A 10,551-nucleotide genomic window follows, 5' to 3' on the forward strand; every position below is an offset into this window, starting at 1 on the left:
CTATTTTTAGCATTTCTTGTTGCCATTTTCAACAGTTAGTCCAACGCTGATGCATCCAACCCTGAGAAGAGGGTGGACCTCCCTCCCTCCAAAGCCTTGCTCAGCGGGACGCGGGGACCAGGGTTCTCAATTGTAGAACACCGAGCAAGGGGTGGAGGTGTATGTGGCTCGTCGGGGTGGCAAGTTGTTGGGAAGCTCCTGGAGGATGGTGGCTGGTGTGGGTTCGGTTGAGGGTTTGGCGGCTTGGTAAAGGGTTGTGGGGGTCGATCTCGCGAACACCAACGAGGGGTGGGGCCTCAGCGGCGTAGCGGTTCGAGATGGTGTGGGGGAGTAGAGTCTTTGGTCTGTGGTTCGAGGGTCATTCAACATTGTTGCTAGTAAAATTGTAGAGACTTGATTCAATCCCTGTTGGAGCGATTGAAAACCACTGAAATGATTTGACATGAGGAACGTGCAGAACTAGAAGCGACCTTGGATAAATTGCACTACTTTCAGTGCCATGTCTGGGAGCTTATTGTGGTGGTCTGGCGAGGAAAAACTTTCTATTGGAGAAGGTGGAAAAGATGAAGTCCTGGATGACTCATTTCGAGGAGCACATCGAATGCTCTTTTCGTCCTCCGCCTCCTCTTGGGACAACCTCAAACAACCCATCCTCCATCACATTGGATGACTAGCACGACTACAGGGAATTTCTATGTTTTACTTGTCTTCTGGTGCCTTTGGCCTTCTTGGTTTTGGACGATGTCCTTAATTTCCTTTTTGTATTTTTGTCATATGTTGTATATGGTGGTCAACAAACCTAATCAAGGTGAGACCACCTGTATTTTTGTTGCTACTCTTGATATACATCATTTTGAAAAATAAATAAAATTTCGACTTACAAAAAATTGTATTTAAATTTACATATCCAAAACATATCTAAAATAAAAGAAATATCACCTTATAGATGTTAAAATGGAATCCTCTCTTAAATTACATTTTGAAAATAATACAAATTAATGATACTAAATTAAAAATTAACAATAATATTTAAAAATGTATGTGATTGGATTACCGTAAATCCCCACCGAAATTAGTTTTGGAGTAATAGTAATATATATTAATATCATAAATTTAATAAATTTATAAAACTTGAAAATCAACAATATGACCTTCTCGACAAATGAAAAATGTATGTGATTGGATTACCATAAATCCCCACTGAAATTAGTTATGGAGTAGTAGTGATATATACTAGCATTTGCACCACATGTTGCAAAGAAAACGCCGTAAGGCAATGGTATAAGAAATAATAATACAGAAGAAATAGGTCAGCGTTTTATGTAATTTTGTTTCTTTACTAGTGTTTCTTTTGTATCATAAACTGGGTAGCGAATTCCATATTTGAACACAGAGCCACGGTCACAACCTACACATGTACATCTTAACATGAACAACAATAACAAAATGCAGAAATTCCATCTAAAAAGAATAAGTAGAAACTTGAAATTCTAGCTAGAATAAAGAGTAAACCTTGTTGGGCTACGTTTTTGGGCTGACTCTCCAATTGTGATACAACCCTAGCATTCACAAGCTGTTATAGAAAATGTCTGTGGCTCTCATAAGGACAAACAAGCCAAATATTGGTGAATATTGAAAAGAACCAAATGACGATATGGCCATTCTTGACTACATTTAAAATATAAGACAGTCATAAATTAGAATAGAATCTGATAAAAAAGAATGACCAAAGTAAATGAATGAACTCAAAAACAGAACACCACTTGAGAAACATCAAAAGGCTCAATTCCTGTCCAAAGACAATACCACTAGAGAAAGATCCATAATCACTGCATGAGCTACTACATTCGATGCTAATTGTTGTCGTCTCTTTCTCAATATCAACACTAGCGAAGTTTGTTGCAGGCATCTCATCCCCACCAACATCAACAGATTCATCACCAGGGTCACAACCTACACATGTACATATGCTTACATGAACAACAGTAATGAAATGCATAAATTCCATCTAAAAAGAATAAATAGAAACTTAAAATTCTGGCTAGAATAAAGAGTAAACCTTGTTGAACTATGTTTGTGGGCTGACTCTCCAATTGTGATACAACCCTAGCATTCACAGGCTGCTACAGAAAATGTCAGTGGCTCTGGTAAGGAAAAACAAACCAAATATTGGTGAACATTGAAAAGAACCAAATGATGATATGACCATTCTTGACTACATTTAAAATATAAGACAATCATAACACTAGGACAGCATATGGCACGATCAAGGCCATCAAAATTATCTTCAACTCTATACATCCCCAAAGAAACTATGGTTGCACTCAACTTATATACCAACTTCCATAAAAACATTATTTTGAGGTAAATTCCAGCAACACTACAACGTGATGAACCCTCAATTACCCCAAGAAAACTTGGGCATTACAACAAGAAATATTAAAATGACGGCAAAGGTCTTTTATGTACTCCTGATTAAAGAACCTCATCAAATAATTATTTCTCTAGAATTTACCTCAGCTTCATAAAGATATCCATTAGGTAAAAAAAAAAAAACCGTCACTATCATCATCTTCTTCAGATTTAAAATTCTTTGTCTCAACCTCAATCTTTTCTTCCTCATTATCCTTGTCGCAGTCAGAAAGGCTTTCCCGGGGATCTAACTAAAGATATTTAACAGATTAAGAAAAGCTTACAAAAATATTGATAAATACTCTTTACCAAAAATGTCGCTATCAATCTCATAGTCCAAAGGACAATCCTTCCTGAAATGATTTCGAGGCCTAATGCTATCACTGCATTAAAGCCAGACAGTCAAAACTAGAAACTTTCCCACTCTTGTAGTGCAGGATTAGGAATCCATGAGCTTCAAGGTGATTCATATGTTTTTCATTGTGCTATCAACGTTAACAACACTATATCTTTCTTTAATAATTAACAGCCTTCAGACTATGCAAAGTATCTTCTCCTTTTCTTGGAGAAGGTTCCATAATAATCAAGTTTGTAGCTATGATCAAACTGCAAAAGCTTTCTTCTCTTATTATGGAGCCTAGTTTCTCTTTGTGTAGTGGTATTTCCATTATTGCCGGGCAAACTATCACTTAAAAATTCTTCCCAGTCATTCGCAAGGTTCTTTTCCATGAACTGATGATCTTCAACATCACCGTAAGTCCGTTTTTTGCTTGTAGAGGATTGCACTTTTTCCAATGCAACAGCTTCAGCAGATGCCCCCATCAAACAAAATTCATTGAACAATGCAACTTTGGGTTTATGTCGGATAACCCAACTTAGATGTCTTTGTGGAAAAATCTCCAATTAATATTGTGCCAAGCTTCCAGGTGGGACCTGTGTGCACCAAGAAATCAAAGTTATTCAATTGAGTGCCGCCTGTTTTTGTATTGCAAGTTGTTTTTCATCTCAGCTTCTTCCTTTTTCACGTTCTGTAGCAAATTCCATATTTGAACACAGAGCCACGGTGACAACCTACACATGTACATCTTAACATGAACAACAGTAACAAAATGCAGAAATTCCATCTAAAAAGAATAAGTAGAAACTTGAAATTCTAGCTAGAATAAAGAGTAAACCTTGTTGGGCTACGTTTTTGGGCTGACTCTCCAATTGTGATACAACCCTAGCATTCACAAGCTGTTATAGAAAATGTCTGTGGCTCTCATAAGGACAAACAAGCCAAATATTGGTGAATATTGAAAAGAACCAAATGACGATATGGCCATTCTTGACTACTTTTAAAATATAAGACAGTCATAAATTAGAATAGAATCTTATAAAAAAGAATGACCAAAGTAAATGAATGAACTCAAAAACAGAATACCACTTGAGAAACATCAAAAGGCTCAATTCCTGTCCAAAGACAATACCACTAGAGAAAGATCCATAATCACTGCGTGAGCTATACATTCGATGCTAACTACTGCCGTCTCTTTCTCAATATCAACACTAGCGAAGTTTGTTGCAGGCATCTCATCCCCACCAACATCAAAAGATTCATCACCAGGGTCACAACCTACACATGTACATATGCTTACATGAACAACACTAACGAAATGCATAAATTCCATCTAAAAAGAATAAATAGAAACTTAAAATTCTGGCTAGAATAAAGAGTAAACCTTGTTGAACTATGTTTGTGGGCTGACTCTCCAATTGTGATACAACCCTGGCATTCACAGGCTGCTACAGAAAATGTCAGTGGCTCTGGTAAGGAAAAACAAACCAAATATTGGTGAACATTGAAAAGAACCAAATGATGATATGACCATTCTTGACTACATTTAAAATATAAGACAGTCATAACACTAGGACAGCATATGGCACGATCAAGGCCAACAAAATTATCTTCAACTCTATACATCCCCAAAGAAACTATGGTTGCACTCAATTTATATACCAACTTCCATAAAAACATTATTTTGAGGTAAATTCCAGTAACACTACAACGTGATGAACCCTCAATTACCCCAAGAAAACTTGGGCATTACAACAAGAAATATTAAAATGACGGCAAAGGTCTTTTATGTACTCCTGATTAAAAAACCTCATCAAATAATTATTTCTCTAGAATTTACCTCAGCTTCATAAAGATATCCATTAGGTAAAAAAAAAACCGTCACTATCATCATCTTCTTCAGATTTAAAATTCTTTGTCTCAACCTCAATCTTTTCTTCCTCATTATCCTTGTCGCAGTCAGAAAGGCTTTCCTGGGGATCTAACTAAAGATATTTAACAGATTAAGAAAAGCTTACAAAAATATTGATAAATACTCTTTACCAAAAATGTCGCTATCAATCTCATAGTCCAAAGGACAATCCTTCCTGAAATGATTTCGAGGCCTAATGCTATCACTGCATTAAAGCCAGACAGTAAAAACTAGAAACTTTCCCTCTCGTGTAGCGCAGGATTAGGAATCCATGAGCTTCAAGGTGATTCATATGTTTTTCATTGTGCTATCAACGTTAACAACACTATATCTTTCTTTAATAATTAACAGCCTTCAGACTATGCAAAGTATCTTCTCCTTTTCTTGGAGAAGGTTCCATAATAATCAAGTTTGTAGCTATGATCAAACTGCAAAAGCTTTCTTCTCTTATTATGGAGCCTAGTTTCTCTTTGTGTAGTGGTATTTCCATTATTGCCGGGCAAACTATCACTTAAAAATTCTTCCCAGTCATTCGCAAGGTTCTTTGCCATGAACTGATGATCTTCAACATCACCGTAAGTCCGTTTTTTGCTTGTAGAGGATTGCACTTTTTCCAATGCAATAGCTTCAGCAGATGCCCCCATCGAAAGAAATTCATTGAACAATGAAACTTTGGGTTTATGTCGGATACCCCAACTTAGATGTCTTTGTGGAGAAAATCTCCAATTAATATTGTGCCAAGCTTCCAGGTGGGACATGTGTGCACCAAGAAATCAAAGTTATTCAATTGAGTGCCGCCTGTTTTTGTATTGCAAGTTGTTTTTCATCTCAGCTTCTTCCTTTTTCGCGTTGTTTCTGTTTTTTTTCTACCTCTTCTTGTTGCCGTTTCTTTTCTTTCTCTTGGTTCAAGACAACCAACGATGTTATCAACTATATATGGTGCCCTCATGGAACGCAAAGTAGATGTGTTTCCTATCGGACTTGTATAAATCTTAGCTTTTCTTTTCTCATGCTTGTTGGGAAAAAGAGGTTTCCTGATTGAATTTGAGTTTAACTGTAATAATGTAAGACAATATTCCACATATACTACAGAAATAGAAGACTGAAAAAATTGGGAAACATGTTGGTGAAATCAAATAAATAAACATGATAAATTCAATATAGGGGTAACATGTCCTCATAATTTTGATAATCTCACAGAGCAAATCAACATTGCCAATTTCCCACTTTCATATTTGCATGAGCATCTGGATTAAAAATGATGCAAATCCATTTCAACAAGCAATCAAAGAAAGCAGTGTGGCCTGAAAATCTTACTTGAATAATAGCTTCCTTCTGAGCACGAGCTTGTTCCTTTTCCTAAAATTGCAGTAAGAAATGTTAGTAAAAGCTCCAAACACTATCTTTTAAAGCTTGCATTCTTTTATAAGAATTCAACTAACCTGTTTCATCTTCTCCCTTTTCAGTTCCTGTTCCAGCCATTTCTGTTCCATCTCCTGTTCATTTCTTTCTTTCTTCTTAATTGCCTCTTTATCCTTCAGCTTTGTTTGCTTGACCATTATACATCAATAAACAACTATCACTGCATTAAAGCCAGACAGTCAAAACCAAAAACTTTCCCTCTCACGTAGTGCAGGATTAGGAATCCTGAGCTTCAAGGTGATACATATATTTTTCATCGTAGTCTATCAACGTTAACAACACTATATCTTTCTTTAATAATTAACAGCCTTCAGACTATGCAAAGTATCTTCTCCTTTTCTTGGAGAAGGTTCCATAATAATCAGGTTTGTAGCTGTGATCAAACTGCAAAAGCTTTCTTCTCTTATTATGGAGCCTAGTGTCTCTTTGTGCAGTGGTATTTCCATTATTGCTGGGCAAACTATCACTTAAAAATTCTTCCCAGTCATTCGCAAGGTTCTTTGCCATGAACTCATGATCTTCAACATCACCGTAAGTCGTTTTTTGCTTGTAGAGGATTTCACTTTTGCCAATGCAACAGCTTCAGCAGATGCCCCCATCAAACAAAGTTCATTGAACAATGCAACTTTGGGTTTATGTCAGATACCCCAACTTAGATGTCCTTGTGGAGAAAATCTCCAATTAATATTGTGCCAAGCTTCCAGGTGGGACCTGTGTGCACCAAAAAATCAAAGTTATTCAATTGAGTGCCGCCTATTTTTGTATTGCAAGTTGTTTTTTCATCTCAGCTTCTTCCCTTTTCACGTTGTTTCTGTTTTTTTTCTACCTCTTCTTGTTGCCGTTTCTTTTCTTTCTCCTAATTCAAGACAACCAACGATGTTATCAACTATATATGGTACCCTCATGGAACACAGAGTAGATGTGTTTCCTATCAGACTTGTATAATGGTTGGGAAAAAGAGGTTTCCTGATTGAATTTGAGTTTGTCTGTAATAATGTAAGACAATATTCCACATATACTACAGAAATAGAAGACTGAAAAAATTGGGAAACATGTTGGTGAAATCAAATAAATAAATAACATGATAAATTCAATATAGGGGTAACTTAATTTGGATTAAAAATGATGCAAATCTATTTTTACAAGCAATCAAAGAAAGCAGTGTGGCCTGAAAATCTTACTTGAATAATAGCTTCCTTCTGAGCACGAGCTTGTTCCTTTTCTTAAAATTGCAATAAGAAATGTTAGTAAAAGCTCCAAACATTATCTTTTAAAGCTTGCATTCTTTTATAAGAATTCAACTAACCTGTTTCATCTTCTCCCTTTTCAGTTCCTGTTCCAGCCATTTCTGTTCCATCTCTTCTGTTCATTTCTTTCTTTCTTCTTAATTGCCTCTTTCTCCTTCAGCTTTGCTTGCTTGACCATTCTACCTCAATAAACAGAGACATGTTGGCAACATTGCATATCTTCAACTAATCGTACATATCTAGATTGCTAAATCTAACAACATCAATTTAAATTGGCTCGCAAATTGGTTCAATTCATACATATTTGATTGAGAATGTTACATCTGAATATGATTGAGAATGTTATAGCATAGTTTCTCGTCTTTGCTCTGTCGCATAATTTCCGGCACTGGTTGCTTGACCTTTTCCATCTGTTGTTTCAACGATTTGCCGCAAAACATTTGCCCAGGGAACTACAAGAAAATACACCCCAAAGTGAATTTGTCCAGGCCATTTTTGCAGGACCGAAAGGCATCGGTGTAATTTCGACATTGCCATTCTCAATTGAATGATCTTCATCTTCTGCCGAATCGATAACATTATTGTCAGAGTTTTTCTCTATACAAAGCCCGGGAAACGAGTTGGATGGAGCCGAAACCTTCAGCTCAGGAACCACATGGGATTGGGGGTTGTCATTGAATGATGGGCTAATTGATCAAGGCTATTGGATTTGGTTGCCGGAATTATAGGAAAGAATTCAGCTTCTTGTGCATTCAATTCAATTATATCCTCATCTTGGTAGTCATTCATATTTTCTCGCTGCAGAGAACCCTCAAAGACTTCAATCGATTCTCTATTTAAATGAGAGAGATTCCAACTGAAATAGCCCCCAATTTCTTTGGGGGATGCTGATGAAATTCTAGTGGAAATCCAGGGAGGCAAAGTTAAAGCACTGTGGGCGCTTGCAGGCACATGACCCCTTGATTCTTCTTCTGTCTGCACTGACTTACAAACCCTAGGCCATCTGAAAGGGGCAGAGTCTAGTTTTTGTTTGTGCAGTAACATGATTTTTAAATCAAATATTGCTTGATAATCTCAGATATGGCATTTGAATAAAATGGAGGATGGCAATGGAATTGTGTATTTATGGTGTGCACAGGAAACTGCAACTGCAAACATTGAATATGTGTAGAGAAAAGTAGGGTTTCGCCCAATTAATGTTCTTGAAATCAAGGGGTGTTTCTTGATATTGGTGGCTCCACGGACCAAGCCGAGGCGCCTCCTCGCGTCTTTTACTTGAAGCCATTTTATCAGATCCTGCGCTGTGTTCCATTGCCTGGCCTCGGCCCCTCATCTCTCCGCCTCTTCGCCCGACCTGTGCAGCCTTCGGTTCTACCTGAAACCACTGCCTGAAAGTCCAACGAAGGCCACTTTGTATGAAAAATAAAGGTTCTTCCAGAGGTCTTCCTGGATGGCCCAGAGGCGTGAGATGGAGGTGGCCTTGGCTCGACTTTTCCCTGCAAAACTATGTACCATCCTTCGGTTCTATTGTCCGTTGATCTGGAACCTGGTGATGAAGTTACCGCTGGATGAGTTAGCCACCATAAACGCGTGATAAGATGCATGCCCAACGCATACACCAACGGCCACACCTCTAAACTAGATTATTGAATCAACAGCGGGAGACACTCGTATCGTCTAACACTTCATCGGACGAAGCAGAGAGATGACACGAAGGCAAGGAGGAAAGTTCATCTCAGAGGGAACGCCTTACGGCGTAATAAAAGGCACCATACCCTTCCAACAGCTTCATCGTGACAACAAAGGAGGTCCTTTTTAATACAGGAATCATAATTTGTTTTATGAGCCTTGGTTATATTAGTAATTCCTTTGAATCTTGCAATGAATGGCAGCATTATGCCAAGCCCTTCAAAAGTTTGATCCTAACAACAAATGAGGTCCTTCTAAATACTGGTATCATAATTTGTTTTTATGAACCTTGGTTTTGAGTCTTGCAAAAAAACGGTAGCATTATATTACATCTTTAATAGCATTTAGTATAGGAATGCATAGAGACTGATATGAAATGTGCTTGCAATTTACACAACCAAAAGTTATCATTTGTGCACATTGACATCAATAATGTTATGAATCTCATTCTCTAGTCAACAATTTTAAACCATATGCAGGATGTTTCCATCAGAGATTTGAGCAAAACTTCCAGGGCATATGAGAAATTAACTGTTCAATTTAACATCATTTGTAATGATTAGTTTTTTGATGTCTTGTACATGGGAAACGACCCTTTCTAAACTTGCAAGCAACAAGCAATTCACAAGCAACAATGTCTTCAACCAGCCCATCCTAATCAGAGTGTTGTAGATAGACAGCTATTTCTAGGGAATTAAACTTGTTAAAACAATGAGTTTTTTGTCTCCCAAACATAAGTCCCCAAAACCATTCGGAACAAGCTTGGAGAAACTTAGAAATATTTCCATTGCTTCCTCAACAGAATTTCTCAGTTTAGAGTGGGTTCTCTTGAAGCTCATGGGAGGTATGTAAACTTGTTGCTTATAATATTAAGCAAGTACAGAGTTGCAGCGTAAGTTACCAGAGAACAATAAATAAGTTAAAAGAAATATATCATTTAATATTCAGTGTTAGATTCACTATGACTAGTGGGGGTTATGAGTTTGTGAAGGACCTGGAAATGAATGATTAAGAAGCTTAACATGGCTCTCTGAATTAGTGAATGAATCCTGCTAAGAAAATGACCAACTTGTGAATCGAATTTGGATGAAAGCATTCTAGTAACTACATATCAGAAAGGTTCATGTAACAGGTAAGGAGATTAACCAAACGAATATCCTTTATTGACCGAAATTGTTTACAATACATTCACATAATTAAAATTTGATCAAATTTTGAAATTCACAAAAATTACTTTCCATCTTATTTACATGAAACCATTACAACAGAGGCACTCTGAAAATGCCTCCATTTTTACATAAAGGAATCGGAACCTGATCACTTGAATTTCTCCAATTGAGCCCAGACTCCATGGCGCCAACCTTCTCAGTTTGGGTCATTTTCCTAGCATATCTCTACCATTATATGGAAAATGCTGAAAACCAAACAACCACCAACTCTCATCTTCTATCAAATCCTCGATTTTTATTGTGGATATCTCTGCTTTGACGGACATCTAACAGTGTTGTTTGATTATAAGAATTAAAGCCGAG

The 10,551-nt window shown here is 37.1% G+C and overlaps 1 long non-coding RNA gene across 1 annotated transcript; it reads right to left on the reverse strand.

The window, feature by feature from the left end:
* Positions 1 to 6,744: 6,744 nt before the first annotated feature.
* LOC149194735 (uncharacterized) lies at positions 6,745 to 8,026 on the reverse strand. Its single transcript, XR_016255110.1, has 3 exons — positions 7,390 to 8,026; positions 7,265 to 7,305; positions 6,745 to 6,794 (listed from the first exon to the last, which is right to left on the reverse strand). It is a non-coding gene; the product is annotated as an uncharacterized LOC149194735 (long non-coding RNA).
* Positions 8,027 to 10,551: the final 2,525 nt, after the last annotated feature.

This window comes from Pinus tabuliformis, chromosome 2_2, assembly GCF_031772625.1.
Source record: "Pinus tabuliformis cultivar Carrire ecotype Pingquan chromosome 2_2, CPIR1, whole genome shotgun sequence".
Classification (NCBI taxonomy): Eukaryota; Viridiplantae; Streptophyta; class Pinopsida; order Pinales; family Pinaceae; genus Pinus; species Pinus tabuliformis.